Source organism: Solanum verrucosum, unplaced genomic scaffold (assembly GCF_900185275.1).
Source record: "Solanum verrucosum unplaced genomic scaffold, falcon-dt-bn FXZP01000145.1, whole genome shotgun sequence".
Classification (NCBI taxonomy): Eukaryota; Viridiplantae; Streptophyta; class Magnoliopsida; order Solanales; family Solanaceae; genus Solanum; species Solanum verrucosum.
The window spans coordinates 770,922-787,500 of NW_026020698.1; the positions used below are offsets into that span (position 1 = coordinate 770,922).

At 36.6% G+C, this 16,579-nt stretch overlaps 3 pseudogenes across 1 annotated transcript; 2 read left to right on the forward strand and 1 right to left on the reverse strand.

Annotated features, from left to right (window-relative positions):
- Positions 1–692: 692 nt before the first annotated feature.
- Positions 693–4,177, forward strand: LOC125812361 (DNA-directed RNA polymerase subunit beta'-like; annotated as a pseudogene).
- A 506-nt stretch (positions 4,178–4,683) lies between these two features.
- Positions 4,684–6,826, forward strand: LOC125812348 (DNA-directed RNA polymerase subunit beta''-like; annotated as a pseudogene). The gene is made up of 2 exons (XR_007441993.1): positions 4,684–6,194; positions 6,265–6,826. The product of XR_007441993.1 is annotated as a DNA-directed RNA polymerase subunit beta''-like (transcript).
- Positions 6,827–9,879: 3,053 nt separating this feature from the next.
- Positions 9,880–14,271, reverse strand: LOC125812347 (DNA-directed RNA polymerase subunit beta''-like; annotated as a pseudogene).
- Between the last annotated feature and the right edge of the window lie 2,308 nt (positions 14,272–16,579).

Sequence of the window (16,579 nt, forward strand, 5' to 3'; positions counted from 1 at the left end):
CAAATATGTCATGGTTCCAGGAGTCTATCTATCACGTATAGACTTTAAGGGCAGGTGAAGTCGGGACCTAAACGATCGAATGGAACAATATATAGACAAGTAAATCCCTTATGGGTTCCAAGGTATTCCTTTAATTATTAAGAGTTAAGGGATTTATCATTCAAAGGGAAGTAGACTACTCAAGAATTTTCTATTTTATTTGTTGGAATTGAATTTGAATAAAGAATTAATAGAAGACGGAATCACTGAAATCTTGTTTCGTCTTCACTGGGAACTTGAGTAAGGAGTATACCTTTTTATTTTGGGATTTTATAGAGTTTGAAGACGAGAACTCCTTTCCTTATTTGGTGTACCTACTTGAGCTGGATGAAAGGAAACTTTCACGTCCGATTTTGAAAGGGGGGAGATCCTATAGAATCCTATCCCAATTTTTCTTTTGCTAGGCCCATAACTAAAAAGCCCACTTTCTTACCATTACAAGGTTTATTCGAATATGAAATCCATTCTTGGAAATACAACATCCCACTTTTTTTACTACCTAGGGTTGGTTTCGATACATTTCGCAATCGAGAAATCTCTATTGGCGCAGGTGCTTTCCGAGAACAATTAGCCGATCTAGATTTACAAATTATTATAGAGAATTAGTTGGTAGAATGGGAATAATTGGGGGAAGAAGGGCACACAGGGAATGAATGGGAAGATCGAAAAGTTGGAAGAAGAAAGGGCTTTTTGGTTAGATGCGTGGAATTGGCTAAGAATTTTATTCGAACAAATATAGAATCAAAATAGATGGTTTTGTGTCTATTACCAGTTCTTCCTCTTGAGTTGAGATCGATCATTCAGATAGATAGGAGTAAAATAATGAGATGAGATATTAATGAACTCTATAGAAGAGTTATCTATCAGAACAATACCCTTACCGATCTATTAACAACAAGTAGATCTACGCCAGGAGAATTAGTAATGTGTCAGGAGAAATTAGTACAAGAAGCCGTGGATACACTTCTTGATAATGGAATCCGGGGACAACCAATGAGGGACGGTCATAATAAAGTTTACAAGTCATTTTCTGATGGAATTGAAGGCAAAGAGGGAAGATTTTGTGAGACTCTGCTTGGTAAACGAGTCGATTATTCAGGACGTTCTGTCATTGTCGTGGGTCCTTCACTTTCATTACATCTATCTGGATTGCCTCGTGAAATAGCAATAGAAATTTTCCAGACATTTGTAATTCGTGGTCTAATTAGATAACATCTTGCTTCGAACATAGGAGTTGCTAAGAGTAAATTCGAGTAAAAGAGCCGATTGTATGGGAAATCCTTCAACAAGTTATGCAGGGACACCCTGAATTGCTGAATAGAGCACCTACGCTGCATAGATTAGGCATACAGGCATTCCAGCCCATTTTAGTGGAGGGGCACGCTATTTCTTTACATCCATTAGTTTGCAAGGGTGTAACACCCCGTATCTGAAAATAGACCAGATTGCAGATTTATGGTGTTGCAGGTGGCACTCACGACACCATCCACGGACCGTAGATGGACTCACGGTCCGTCCTGCAGGTCCGTGGTTCGTGGCAGAAAACTTTCCCAGAACTCAGTCAGAAAATTTGGCTAAGTGTTGACCCACGGCCGGACTTACGGTCCGTAAGTCAGGTCACGGACTGTAGTTCGTGTCCGTGGATCGATGACCCAAAAGCCCAGCTTCAGTCCCGATTGATGGTTGACCAGCACGGACCGTCAATCGATCCACGGTCCCTAGGTCTAACCGTAAGTTAGGGTCAACAGCCAGTTAGCTGAAAATTCTGATAGGCCAACTTCAGATGGTCATAACTTTTAGCAAAAAAGGAATTAGATGCCCCATGACCTATGGTTAGATAGATAATTTAATTATCTTTCCAACGCCACCGAGTTTGCTAAAGTCCGACCTCCGAGTAAAACATTATTCCCGTTTTAGTGAAGCCCTGTCGGGCAGACTTGACCTACGGACCCAATCGACGGACCGTCGATTGATTGACGGACCGTCAGTCCAGTCCGTCAGTCACTCCGACAGCAGCTAATTCAAGGGTCTTTTGGTCTTTTCCTATTTCGTTTAACCCCTAAGATACGTCGTTTAGACCCTAAATCATGAGGTTTTAATTAGTTTAAGCCTAGAAACATAACTAGAACTTACCTAAGTCAAATCATTAATCAAACTTAGAAGAATTAGAACGCTAAAAGGAGAAAATAAGTCAAGAACCCTAGTTCAAGAACGTAGCAAGGTTCCATCAGTTCCAGCCCTGAAATCGAAAGATTTCTCTGTGGAATTCGTCACCAGGTATGTGGGATTTCACTAGTGGGTTCCTTTCACCCATTAGGTCCCTAGAATTCAGTCAGATTCTTGATTCCATGATTATGAACAGACCTAGGGTTTCTAGAATTACAGCAGATCATCGTGAATTAGTTATTTAAATGTTCCAAATCAGATTATCATGTTATTGCTCAGTTTATCGCATAAATTTCAGAACCCTAGCTATGTAGTTCATTAGTTCTTGAATTACACATGCTAGGTCAGATATTTCAGTTATTCAGATATACATGCTCTAGTTTTATGCCACATTATCAGTATATTTCAGCATAAACCCTATTTTGAGTTATAAATCATGAGAAACTTTTCTTTAAGACAACACTTGAGTTTTAAATTGAGTTTTTGAGAAAGTTAAGATGAGTTTTGAGAAAGAGCTTCTAATACATGATTAGTATGACAATTGAGTAGGTCATCAATGTATGAATAGTATGGTATCTAGATATACCATCAATGTTTATGCAGTATGACTTCCCAAGTCATCAATGATCAGAGTATTGTTTTCTAAAAAGGAGTTTTCAAGTATGAGTATTTACATGTCAGTATTTTAAGCTATTCAGTATTTCAGTCATAATATATTCAGTTATACATGCCTCAGTTTATGAATGCATCATTATCAGATTAATTGTTGCATTCTCAGTTTGCATGTTCAGTTTCGAGCTATCCAGTATTTATAGAAATTCAGTCATAACCAATTAACCACTTAATTCATTAGGAGTAGCATAATACCGAGTTGGACTAGGGTTTCAGCGTACCCATATAGTCCCAGAACTACGAGCCACGTAGGTGTAAGTTCCCTCTGTGGGCAACATCAGTTTAGTGATCACGCCAGCATGCCTCTATACCTCTGGCAGGGTATATTGGGTCCTCTCGATGGGGCGTGTACATCGGACTCCACATTTAGCTCATGTGGTTTTATGTCGGTTATTAGTAGCTCCCACAGTTCAGTCAGACTCTATTGCATTTACCATATTTCAGTACAGTCAGTATTCAGTCTCAACATGTTATAAATTTGGTCATTGCATCAGTTAGCTTAGTATTCAGTATTTTCAGTATCTATACCATGTTCAGATTATTTCATTGCTTCATTGCTTTGTTCAGTTATATGTTATTTCAGCTTTACTCTATCCTGCATGCTCAGTACCCTTCAAGTACTGACGCATACGTGCGCTACATCTTCTCGTGATATAGGTTCAGGTTCTCAGTATCCAGATCACGCTTAGATCGATTCCCGATCTCCAGTTCAGCAGCATAAGTGGTGAGTCCTCATTCTTCGAGGACAATAGTCATGTCATCTTTCAGTTTTCAGTCTTTTAATTTCAGATTTTCTAGACTTAGCTGGGGCATGTCCCAGCACTTCTAGTCAGTTTAGAGGCTTATTTCAGACATAGTTAGATTCAGCTTAGTGTTTTGAGTTTGATATTTCTTTTGTATTAAACTCTCAGATTTGATATATTCAGTTACAGTATATGGGTATTCCCCATCTTTTCAGATTTATTTATGAATTAGCTTCCGCATCAGTTTATTTTCTTTAGTATGCTCATGATCATGCCAGCAGAGTTAGCTTGGGATCACTTGTGGTCCTAGGTCCCGTGTCCGCGTCTTGGGGGTAGCTCGGGGCGTGACAAAGGGATTCAATGTCAATTTTGATGGAGATCAAATGGCTATTCATGTACCTTTATCCTTGGAGGCTCAATTAGAGGCCCGTTTACTTATGTTTTCTCATATGAGTCTTTTGTCTCTGGCTATTGGGGATCCCATTTCCGTACCAACGCAAGATATGCTTATTGGACTCTACGTATTAACGAGCAAAATCATCGAGGTATTTGTGTAAATAAATATAATCCATGTAATCGCAGAAACTATCAAAATAAAAAAAGAAGTGACAATAGTTACTATAAGTATATGAAAGAACCCTTTTTTCGAATTCCTATGATGCAATTGGGGCTTATCGGCAGAAACAAATCAATTTAGATAGTCCTTTGTGGCTCCGGTGGTGACTAGATCAACACGTTATTGCTTCAAGAGAAACTCCCATCGAAGTTCACTATGAATCTTTAGGTACTTTTTATGAGATTCATAGACACTATCTAATAGTAAGAAGTCTAAAAAAAAATTCCATTTTATATACATTCGAACCACTGTTGGTCATATTGCTCTTTATCGGGACTATTCATATGCTACCTAATTCTATGATACCATGGGACTTCGGGGCTCTCCGGTTCAGCTAGGTCCATAGTTCCGGAATTTATATGCGAATCAAGATCGATAAAAGAAAGCTTTACAATCACCGACTCAAACCCATTGTCGAATCCTACTCAGCGGAGTATAGAGGTACTTATGGCAGAACGGGCCAATCTGGTCTTTCACAATAAAGCGATAGATGGAACTGCCATGAAACGACATATTAGTAGATTAACAGAACACTTCGGAATGGCATATACATCACATATCCTGGATCAAGTAAAAACTCTGGGGTTCCAACAAGCTACTACTACATCCATTTCATTAGGAATTGATGATCTTTTAACAATACCTTCTAAGGGATGGCTAGTTCAAGATGCTGAACAACAAAGTTTGATTTTGGAAAAACACCATCATTATGGGAATGTACATGCGGTAGAAAAATTACGTCAATCCATTGAAATATGGTATGCAACAATGAATATTTGCGCTAAGAAATGAATTTGAATTTTAGGATGACTGACCCTTTTAATCCAGTTCATATAATGTCTTTCTCGGGAGCTCGAGGAAATGCATCTCAGGTACATCAATTAGTAGGTATGAGAGGATTAATGTCGGATTCTCAAGGACAAATGATTGATTTACCTATTCAAAGCAATTTACGCGAAGGACTCTCTTTAACAGAATACATCATTTCTTGCTACGGATCCCATAAAAGAGTTGTGGATATTGTTGTACGAACATCAGATGCTAGATATTTCACTCGCAGACTTGTTGAAGTAGTTCAACACATTGTTGGACGTCGAACGGACTGTGGCACCGCCCGGGGTATTTCTGTGAGTCCTCAGAATGGGATAATGCCGGAAAGGATTTTTATTCAAACATTAATTGACCGTGTATTAGCAGATGATATATACATGGGTTCATGATGTATTGCCACTAGAAACCAAGCCATTAACATTGGACTTGTAAATCGATTCATAACCTTTCGGGCACAACCAATCTCTATTGGAACTCCCTTTACTTGTAGGAGTACATCTTGGATTTGTCGATTATGTTATGGACGTAGTCCTACTCATGGGACCTGGTTGAATTGGGGGAAGTTGTAGGTTTTATTGCAGGTCAATCGATTGGAGAATCGGATACTCAATTAACATTACGAACTTTTCATACCGGAGGAGTATTCACGGGGGATACTGCAGAACATGTGTGATCCCCATCTAATGGAAAAATAAAATTCAATGAGGACTTGGTTCATCCGACATGTACACATCATGGGCATCCCACCTTTCTATGTTCTATAGACTTGTATGCAACTATTGAGAGTGAAGATATTCTACATAATGTGAATATTCCACCCAGAAGTTTGCTTTTAGTTCAAAACGATCAATATATAGAATCAGAACTAGTAATTGCTGAGATTCGGTCAGGAATATCCACTTTGAATTTTAAAGAGAAGGTTCAAAAACATATTTATTCTAATTCAGACGGAGAAATGCACTGGAGTACCGATGTCTATCATGCACCCAAATTTACATTTGGTAATGTTCATTTATTACCAAAAACAAGTCATTTATGGATATTATTAGGAGGGCCGTGCAGGTCTAGTCTAGTCTGCCTTTCGATCCACAAGGATCAAGATCAAATGAATGCGCATTCTCTTTCTGGCAAGCGAAGATATACTTATAACCTCTCAGTAACCAATGATCAGGTAGTTCGGATTTTTATGGTAAAAAGAAGATAGGATTCCTGATTATTCAAACCTTAATCGAATCATATGTACTGGTCAATATAATCTCGTATATTCGCCTATTCTTCATGGGAATTCTGATTTATTGTCAAAAAGGTGAAGAAATAAATTCATCATTCCACTACACTCGTTCAAGAACTCGAGAATGAACTAATGCCCTGTTCACGTATCTCGATTGAAATCCCCGTAAATGGTATTTTTCGTCGAAATAGTATTCTTGGTTATTTCGATGATCCTCGATACAGAAGAAAGAGTTCGGGCATTATTAAATATTGGACTATAGAAACACATTCAGTCATTAAAAAAGAGGATTTGATTGAGTATTGAGGAATCAAGGAATCTAGGCCAAAATACCAAATGAAAGTAGATCGATTTTTTTTCATTCCTGAAGAGGTGCATATCTTGCCCGGATCTTCTTCCATAATGGTACGGAACAATAGTATCGTTGGGGTCGATACACAAATCACCTTAAATCTAAGAATCCGAGTCGGTGGTTTGGTCGGGTGGATAGAAAAATGAAACGAATTGAACTGAAAATCTCTTTTGAAGATATCCCTAGAGTAACTGCTTACAAGTTATACAAGTATGCGATATTCATGAATTAGTAGCTGCTTCCAATTTCCAAAAAAAAATACCAATTGTGTCGAACTTTCCATTTTTGGAATAGTTACGGAATCTCCATGAATAGGATCAAACCTTATTCCATGGTATTTACATGAGGTTCCTCTTTAAGAAAGTCCCCGAGAGGGCTTAGTTGATCCATGATTTATGTTTCATCTTTCGTTTCCTTTTCGTTTGTTTTGAGAAATCTATCGATCAATTCCGATTGTTTCTTTTTCTCTTGATTCTTTTCCGATCGAGATGTATAGATCCTGTTCATGGATTAACGAAAATGTGCAAAAGCACTATTTGCCTCTTCCATTCTATGAGTCTCTTCCTTTTTGCGTATGTCATCGCCACTCCCTTTGGCAGCATCCACTAATTCAAAACTTAATTTGAAAGCCATATTTCAACTCGGATGTTTTCAGGATACCTCTAATAACCAACGAATGGCAAGTGCTTTTCCTTGTGTGGATCCTATTTCAATGGGAACTTGATGAGCCGATCCACCTACATGTCTTGTTTTTACTGTTATGTCGGGAGTTACTCCACGAATTGCTTGACGTAAAACGGATAGTGGATTTGTTTCTGCCTTTTGTTGAATATTTTTCACGGCTCGATAGAAAATTTGATAAGCCAATGATTTTTTTCCATGTTTTAGAATACGGTTAACCAACATGTTAACTAATCGATTACGATAAATTGGATCAGATTTTGCTATTTTTTTTCTGCAGTACCTCGATGTGACATGAGCGTGAAAGGGGTTCAAGAATCATTTTTCTTTTTATAAGGGCTAAAATAACTTATTTTGGATTTTTTACCACATATTGTAGGGTGGATCTCGAAAGATATGAAAGATCTCCCTCCAAGCCGTACATATGACTTTCATTGAATACGACTTTCCGCAGAATTCTATATGTATCTATGAGATCGAGTATGGAATTTTGTTTACTCACTTTAAATTGAGTATCCGTTTCCCTCCCTTTCCTGCTAGGACTGAAAATCCTGTATTTTACATATCCATACACTTGAGTCCTTGGGTTTCTGAAATAGTGTAAAAAGAAGTGCTTCGAATCATTGCTATTTGACTCGGACCTGTTCTAATAAAGTCGAGGTATTTCAAATTGTTTGTTGACACGGACAACGTCAGGGAAAACCTCTGAAATTATTTCAATATTGAACCATGGACATATAAGAGTTCCGAATCGAATCTCTTTAGAGAGAAGATCTTTTGTCTCATGGTAGCCTGCTCCAGTCCTCTTACGAAACTTTTGTTATTGGGTTAGCCATACACTTCACATGTTTCTAGCGAGTCACATGGCATCATCAAATGATACAAGTCTTGGATAAGAATTTAACATGGCATCATCAAATGATACAAGTCTTGGATAAGAATCTACAACGCACTAGAACACCCTTTAGACGATCCCGAACCTATTCGGTTGTCTGTAAAACATAATGCACAATTTATTATGTATCAAACCATAGGTATTTCATTGATTCATAAAAGTAAACACCAAACTAATCAAAGATACCGAGAACAAAGATATGTTGATAAAAAGAATTTTGACGAATTCATTCTACAATCTCAAACTCAAAGAATAAATACAGAAAAAACTCATTTTGATTTGCTTGTTCCTGAAAATATTTTATGGTCTAGACGTCGTAGAGAATTGAGAATTCGAAGTTTTTTTAATTCTTTGAATTGGAATGTCGTCGATAGAAATCCAGTATGTTGCAACGAAACTAATGTAAAAAACTGGAGTCAATTTTTGGGTGAATGGAAACCCCTTTATAAAGATAAAAATGAATTAATTAAATTTAAGTTCTTTCTTTGGCCTAATTATCGTTTAGAAGATTTAGCTTGTATGAATCGTTATTGGTTTGATACCAATAATGGTAGCCGTTTGAGTATCTTAAGGATACATATGTATCCACGATTGAAAATTAATTGATAGTACTATATACCCTGTCTCGTATAGAGTATCTGAAAGCAAACAAATATAAACATGCCTTGTTTTACATCTCATTCGAATCTAATTCGAGTAGACAATACTAAATCAATAAAATAAGGTATTGATTATATCTAGAAATGAATCAACAAAATCTTCTTCATTTTAGGTTACAATTATTCGCTTTTGTGACTGAAAAATACGTACCTACCACCTTTTTGGATTCCTATCTGAATCAAATTTCAAATTTGATTAATTTATTGGAATTGCTAAAATTAGAGGTTCATAAAGAAATTAAGTCTATATACCACATTCAAATTACTGGCATTATTATTACTGATCAATAAAATTCGAAAAAATCCATATCTGTAAAATAAAGAAAGGGAAAATTCATTTATGGTAATTTTTTTTGTCATTTCAGTTATTTTTCAAGAAGAAAAGAAAGGATTTGTTGAATTTCAAGTATTCAATTTCACCAATAAGAAACTGAGACTTACTTCACATTTAGAATTGCACAAAAAAGACTATTTATCTCAGAGAAGTTTGAAGAAAATTTTGGGAAAACGTCAATGACTGCTAGCTTATTTGTCAAAAAAATATAGAGTACGTTATAAAGAATTAATTAATCATTTGGACATTCGAGAGACAAAAACTAGTTAATTTGAAGAGTTATTTATTTTCACTTATATGTTTCAATTAAATTTTGATGAACTTCTTTTAACTTTCAGTAATTCATGGAAGAATGAATCGTTAAAAAACTTATGACTGCACCAACTACAAGAAAGACCTCATGATAGTCAATATGGGGCCTCAACACCTATCAATGCATGCTGTTCTTCGACTCATCGTTACTTTAGATGGTGAAGATGTTGTCGACACCGAGCCCTTATTGCAGCCCACTCTACTGAATCACTGCTTTATTTTTGGTACCAACAATTAAGAATTGTTTTCCCCTACTTGCTGCGTCAAAAACTAAATCACAAGCTTCTGGTAAAAAACGAGCAGTTATAGTAAGATTTGTAATATGAATACCCTTACGCTTTGCAGAGATATAAGGCGCCATTTTAGGATTCCATTTCCTAGTACCATGACCAAAATGAACTCCTGCCTCCATCATCTCTTCCAAATTTATATTCCAATATCTTCTTGTCATTTCTCCCCACAACCTCCCCCCTTTTTTTTATTCTTTTTCAAAAAAAAAAAAGACGAGGAACCCTAAACTGAAATAAATAATTGTTCCGATGGAACCTTCTCTTCTACTGTAGATTGGACGTAGATACACGACCCAAACCATTATTCTTTTCTATTCATTATTCTTTTTATTACCAAAGCAAATAACCATACCAAATGTAGATAGGAAAGAGATGAATCCTTGTTAGGAATCATTAAATCCTATAAATGATTGTTCGGGTATGTCGTGGAATTTTTTTGAAAGACAAGAATCAAATAATTTTCTGTGGTGGAACAAAATATCTCTCATCTCCCCCTCGAATAGATTCGTTTTTTTTGTTTCCAAAGGAATGTTGTTATGTTGTTTTGAAGGGTGCACTAATCCCTTGAATCCGGTACCAACGGGTATCACCCCCCCCAAAACAACGTTCTCTTTCAGGCCTTTCAACCAATCGATCGACCCCGGAGAGCCGCTTTTCTAAAACTCGAGCAGTTTCTTGAAAACTTGCTTCAATATGAAACTTTGAGTATTCAGAGATGCTCTTGTTATTCCCAATAAGACGACTCGGTAATAGATCGCTTCTTCCAAAGCGCCCCCATTCGTTCTGCTTGCAACAATCCAATAAGTTCTCCGGGTGAAAAAACATTAGACATTCCATCTTCTGAAATCAACACATTTTGATGTTGTTTGACGAACAATAATTTCTATATGCCTTTATGAATTTGCACCCCTTGGGAGCGATAAACCTGTTGGATTTTATTAACCTAAGAGATTCGGCTTTGCGCTATAGTTACTCAGCACCAATCAAGAATCCCCAATGGAATTCCAAGAATTCTTGGTATACATTTGTTCCAACTCTCAATCCCTCTTTTCTAGATTCATGGATATTGAATCAATCGAACGCACTTCTAAGACCTATTCTACTTTTGGAAGACCCTGTGTTATATCACCAGATCTCGATTTTTCATATATAGATGTAACTAATGTATCTCCTTCGTAAAGGGTTTTCCCCATAATGGCCATGAACAGTTGCTCCGGGGGTGGCCAAATAAGTCTTAGCTGATCGTATCACTATCGAGTCAACTTGAACAAGTATAACTTGACCCGATTTGAGGGGCGGTCCATTTTTGGTTATACATACATTTTCACAAATAAACTGTCCAAGACTAATTATTTTAGATGTCTCTGCACAATAATTGTGATGGAGAAAAGACCAATTCAAATTGAATGGATTTAAAATAAGTTACGGCATGGATCGGGATTAAAAATTTTTCCATTTTCATCCATTAAATAATATTTTAATTTAATCACTTGAAAAGTCTGTTTTAAATTGTCAAGTTGCAAATATTTAGTTACTGAGATCTGATTATGAGTTATTAAATGGTAAGATGAATAAAAATTCTCAATTGGAAGGCATGTTCCTTAAGGGCCCAATGAATTCCTAACAAGGAATTAGGGGATCTTTTTTAATTGATTCTTTTATCACACTGTGATATTTTACATCTTTGAATGGCTCCATTCGAGAACAATTGGCTGCTGACAAAATTATCAACGACTAACATTCCTTATTTCTATTCAACAATGTATGAATAGTTCCTTGACGTTGGTTAAGAGATTGTTAATTTTTGCCTTGGAATAGGAATAAATGGTAGTAAAGGGGTTGATATTGGTACAATCTGATCCATTATCAGAGAACAATCCTAACCCCGAGGATCATTCCTTTTTCGATATACGAAATAGGGGATTTCACTAAGTTGATTCTTAGGAAATGTCGAATCAAACCATTTGTCCTTATTTCAACAAAAGAAGCACGAGCTTCTTCGCAAGAAAAACTTTTTTTGTCTTGGTTCCAATTCAATATTAAACAAGTCCGAACTAATTGAATACTTGTGTCAGAAATTCCTCGAATCGGTTTGCCATTTCCATAAAGGATATAATTGACAATTCATAGTTGCACATTATCCCTTTCCTGCAATGGATCCGGTGGAACTAAAACAAAGAACCTTTTCTTACTAGGTGTAATTCATTGGACATAGATCAATTTTTAACTTTTTTGTATATCTTGGAATTTCTTTTTCATGTTCCTGGTGGTATCAAAACGTCGGTATGTCTGGACATCTTATCCGTCTCTCCAGGAAAATGGATAACTCCAGAAAATATTTTAGTTCAATTCATTTTTTTTCTCTCCACCCGGACCAACCCACCGACTCGACTTCTTATATTTAAGGTGATTTGTGTATCGACCCCAACGATACTATTGTTCAATACCATTATGGAAGAAGATCCGGGCAAGATATGCACCTCTTCAGGAATGAAAAAAAATCGATCTACTTTCATTTGGTATTTTGGCCTAAATTCCTTGACTCCTCGATACTCAATCAAATCCTCTTTTTTGATGACTGAATACGTTTCTATAGTCCCATATTTAATAATGCCCGAACTCTTTCTTCTGTATCGAGGATCATCGAAATAAGTAAGAATACTATTTCGACGAAAATACCATTTGGGGATTTAAATCGAGATACCTGAATAGGGCATTAGTTCATTCTCGAGTTCTTGAATCGAGTGTAGTGGAATGATGAATTTATTTCTTTGCCTTTTTGACAATAAATCAAATTCCCTGAAGAATAAGCGAATATACGAGATTATACTGACTAGTACATATGATTCGATTAAGGTCTGAATAATCAATTTCTGACTCGCCTAATCATTGGTTACTTAGAGGTTGAAGTATATCTTCGCTTGCCAGAAAGAGAATGCACATTCATTTGATCCTGATCCTTGTGGATCGAAAGGTAGACTAGACTGGACCTGCACGACCCTCCTAATAATATCCATAAATGACTTGTTTTTGGTAATAGATGAACATTACCATATGTAAATTCGGGTGCATGATAAACATTGGTACTCCAGTGCATTTCTCCGCCTGAATCAGAATAAATATGTTTTCGAACCTTCTCTTTAAAATTCAAAGTGGATATTCCTGCGCGAATGTCAGCAATTACTTGTTCTGATTCTACATATTGATCGTTTTGAACTAAAAGCAAACTTTTGGGTGGAATATTCACATTATGTAGAATATCGTCACTCTCAATAGTTACATGCAAGTCTATAGAACATAGAAAGACGGGATGCCCATGACATGTACGTGTCGGATGAACCAAGTCCTCATTGAATTTTATTTTTTCATTAGATGGGGCTCGCACATGTTTGCAGTACCCCCCGTGAATACTCCTCCTATATGAAAAGTTTGTAATGTTAATTGAGTACCTGGTTCTCCAATTGATTGACCTGCAATAATACCTACAGCTTCCCCCAATTCAACCAGGTCGCTATGAGTAGGACTATGGCCAAACATAATCGACAAATCCAAGATGTACTCCTACAAGTAAAGGGAGTTCGAATAGAGATTGGTTGTGCTCAAAAGGTTATGAATCGATTTACAAGTCCAATGCCAATGGCTTGGTTTCTAGTGGAATACATCGTGAACCCATGTATATATCATCTGCTAATACACGACCAATTAATGTTTGATTAAAAATCCTTTCCGGCATTATCCCATTCTGAGGACTCACAGAAATACCCAGGGCGGTGCCACAATCAGTTCGACGTACAACAATGTGTTGAACTACTTCAACAAGTCTTCAAGTGAGATATCCATCGTCTGATGTTTGTACATCAGTATCCACAATTCCTTTACGGGTTCCGTAGCAAGAAATGATGTATTATGTTAAAGAGTGTCCTTCGCGTAAATTGCTTTGAATAGGTAAATCAATCATTTGTCCTTGAGAATCCGACATTAATCCTCTCATACCTACTAATTGATGTACCTGAGATGCATTTCCTCGATCTCCCGAGAAAGACATTATATGAACTGGATTAAAAGGGTCAGTCATCCTAAAATTCAGATTCATTTCTTGGCGCAAATATTCACTTGTAGCATACCATATTTCAATGGATTGACGTAATTTTTCTACCGCGTGTACATTCTCATAATGATGGTGTTTTTCCAAAATCAAACTTTGTTGTTCAGCATCTTGAACTAGCCATCCCTTAGAAGGTATTGTTAAAAGATCATCATATCCTAATGAAATGGATGTAGTAGTAGCTTGTTGGAACCCCAAAGTTTTTACTTGATCTAGGATATGTGATGTATATGCCATTCCGAAGTGTTCTATTAATCTACTAATAAGTCGTTTCATGGCAATTCCATCTATCACTTTATTGTGAAAGACCAGATTGGCCCGTTCTACCATAAGTACCTCTATATTCCGTTGAGTAGGATTCGACAATGGGTTTGAGTCGGTGATTTTAAAGCTTCCTTTTATCGATCTTGATTCGCGTATAAATTTCGGAACTATGGACCTAGCTGAACCGGAGAGCCCCGAAGTCCCACGGTATCATAGAATTAGGTAGAATATGAATAGGCCCGAGAAAACCCCTGTATAGCTTCTTCAATTTCTCGATAAAGAGCAATATGACCTACAGTGGTTCGAATCTAGATAAAAAGGATTTTTTATACTTCTTACTATTAGATAGTGTCCATATATCTCATAAAAAGTACCTAAAGATTCATAGTGAACTTCGATGGGAGTTTCTCTTGAATCAATAACACATTGATCTAGTCACCACCGGAGCCATAAAGGACTATCTAAATTTATTCGTTTCTTCCGATAAGCCCCAATTGCATCATAGGAATTCGAAAAAAGGGTTCTTTCATATACTTTTAGTAACTATTATCACTTCTTTTTTATTTTGATAGTTTCTGCGATTATATGGATTATATCTATTTACACAAATACCTTGATGATTTCCGCTCGTTAATACATAAAGTCCAATAAGCATATCTTGCGTTGGTTCGAAAATGGGATCCCCAATAGCCGGAGACAAAAGATTCATACGAAAAAACATAAGTAAATGGGCCTCTACTTGAGCCTCCAAGGATAAAGGTATATGAACAACCATTTGATCTCCATAGTGCTGGAGAATCCATATTATGCAAGGAGACATTGCTTTTGCTAATTTGAATTGAAGGGTGATATAAAATCGGTCTATTTCCGGCATCATATCCACAATTAACACATTCATCCTAGTTAGCAGTTCCAGCTCCGTATCAAGGTCACGATCGATATCGTCACTAGCATCAAGATTGTCACTATCATCAATATCCTCACTATCATCAATATCGATTTCATCAAGAAGAAAACCTTTAGACTTATTATCCAGGAACTTGTTCAGAAATACCGTAATGAAAGAAACATGGGAGTTTGTGGCTAGGTATTTGACCAAATAGGATTGTCTAGTTCCTATAGAACCTTTTACTAGAATACCCTAGAGGGGGATAAGGCTAAGCAGAGCGAAAAGGGTTTTCCAAGAGATGGGAAATGAAAACTATTTTCCCCACACGAAGTTTATGAATAAGTGATTATCTGATAATGAGCAAGGAATATCCGTCTTTCTTCTAAACATGAAGGATTGAACTCATAATTCATTAGATGCTTTTTATGAATGTCAACTAAGTATCATAAGTAAATTACTCTCGGTTGTTCAATCATTTGATAAAATAGAATCTTGGGTCGCGAACAGTGATTCGATTGATGATGAAGAAAGAGAATTCTTAGTTTAGTTCTCCACCTTAACGACAGAAAATAGGATTGATCAAATTCTATTTAGTCTGACTCATAACGATCATTTATCAAAGAATGACTCTGGTTATCAAACGATTGAACAACCGAGAACAATTTACTTACGATACTTAGTTGACATTCATAAAAATCATCTAATGAATTATGAGTTCAATCCATTCTGTTTAGCAGAAAGACGGATATTCCTTGCTCATTATCAGATAATCACTTATTCACAAACTTCGTGTGGGTAAAATAGTTTTCATTTCCCATCTCCTTGAAAACCCTTTTCGCTCCGCTTAGCCTTATCCCCATCTAGGGGTATTTTAGTGATAGGTTCTATAGGAACTGGACGATCCTATTTGGTTAAATTCCTAGCGACAAACTCCTATGTTCCTTTCATTACGGTATTTCTGAACAAGTTCCTGGATAACCAGTCTAAAGGTTTTCTTCTTGATGAGATCGATATTGATGATGGTGACGCTATTGATGATAGTGACAATCTTGATGCTAGTGACGATATCGATCATGACCTTGATATGGAGCTGGAACTGCTAACTAGGATGAATGGGCTAACTATGGATATGATGCCGGAAATAGATCGATTTTATATCACCCTTCAATTCGAATTAGCAAAAGCAATGTCTTCTTGCATAATATGGATTCCAAACATTCATGATCTGGATGTGAATGAGTCGAATGACTTATCCCTCGGTCTATTAGTGAACCATCTCTCCAGGGATTGTGAAAGATATTCTACTAGAAATATTCTTGTTATTGGTTCGACTCATATTCCCCAAAAAGTGGATCCCGCTCTAATGGCTCAAAATAAATTAAATACATGCATTAAGATATGAAGGCTTCTTATTCCACAACAACGAAAGCACTTTTTCACTCTTTCATATACTAGGGGATTTCACTTGGAAAAGAAAATGTTCATACTAACGGATTCGGG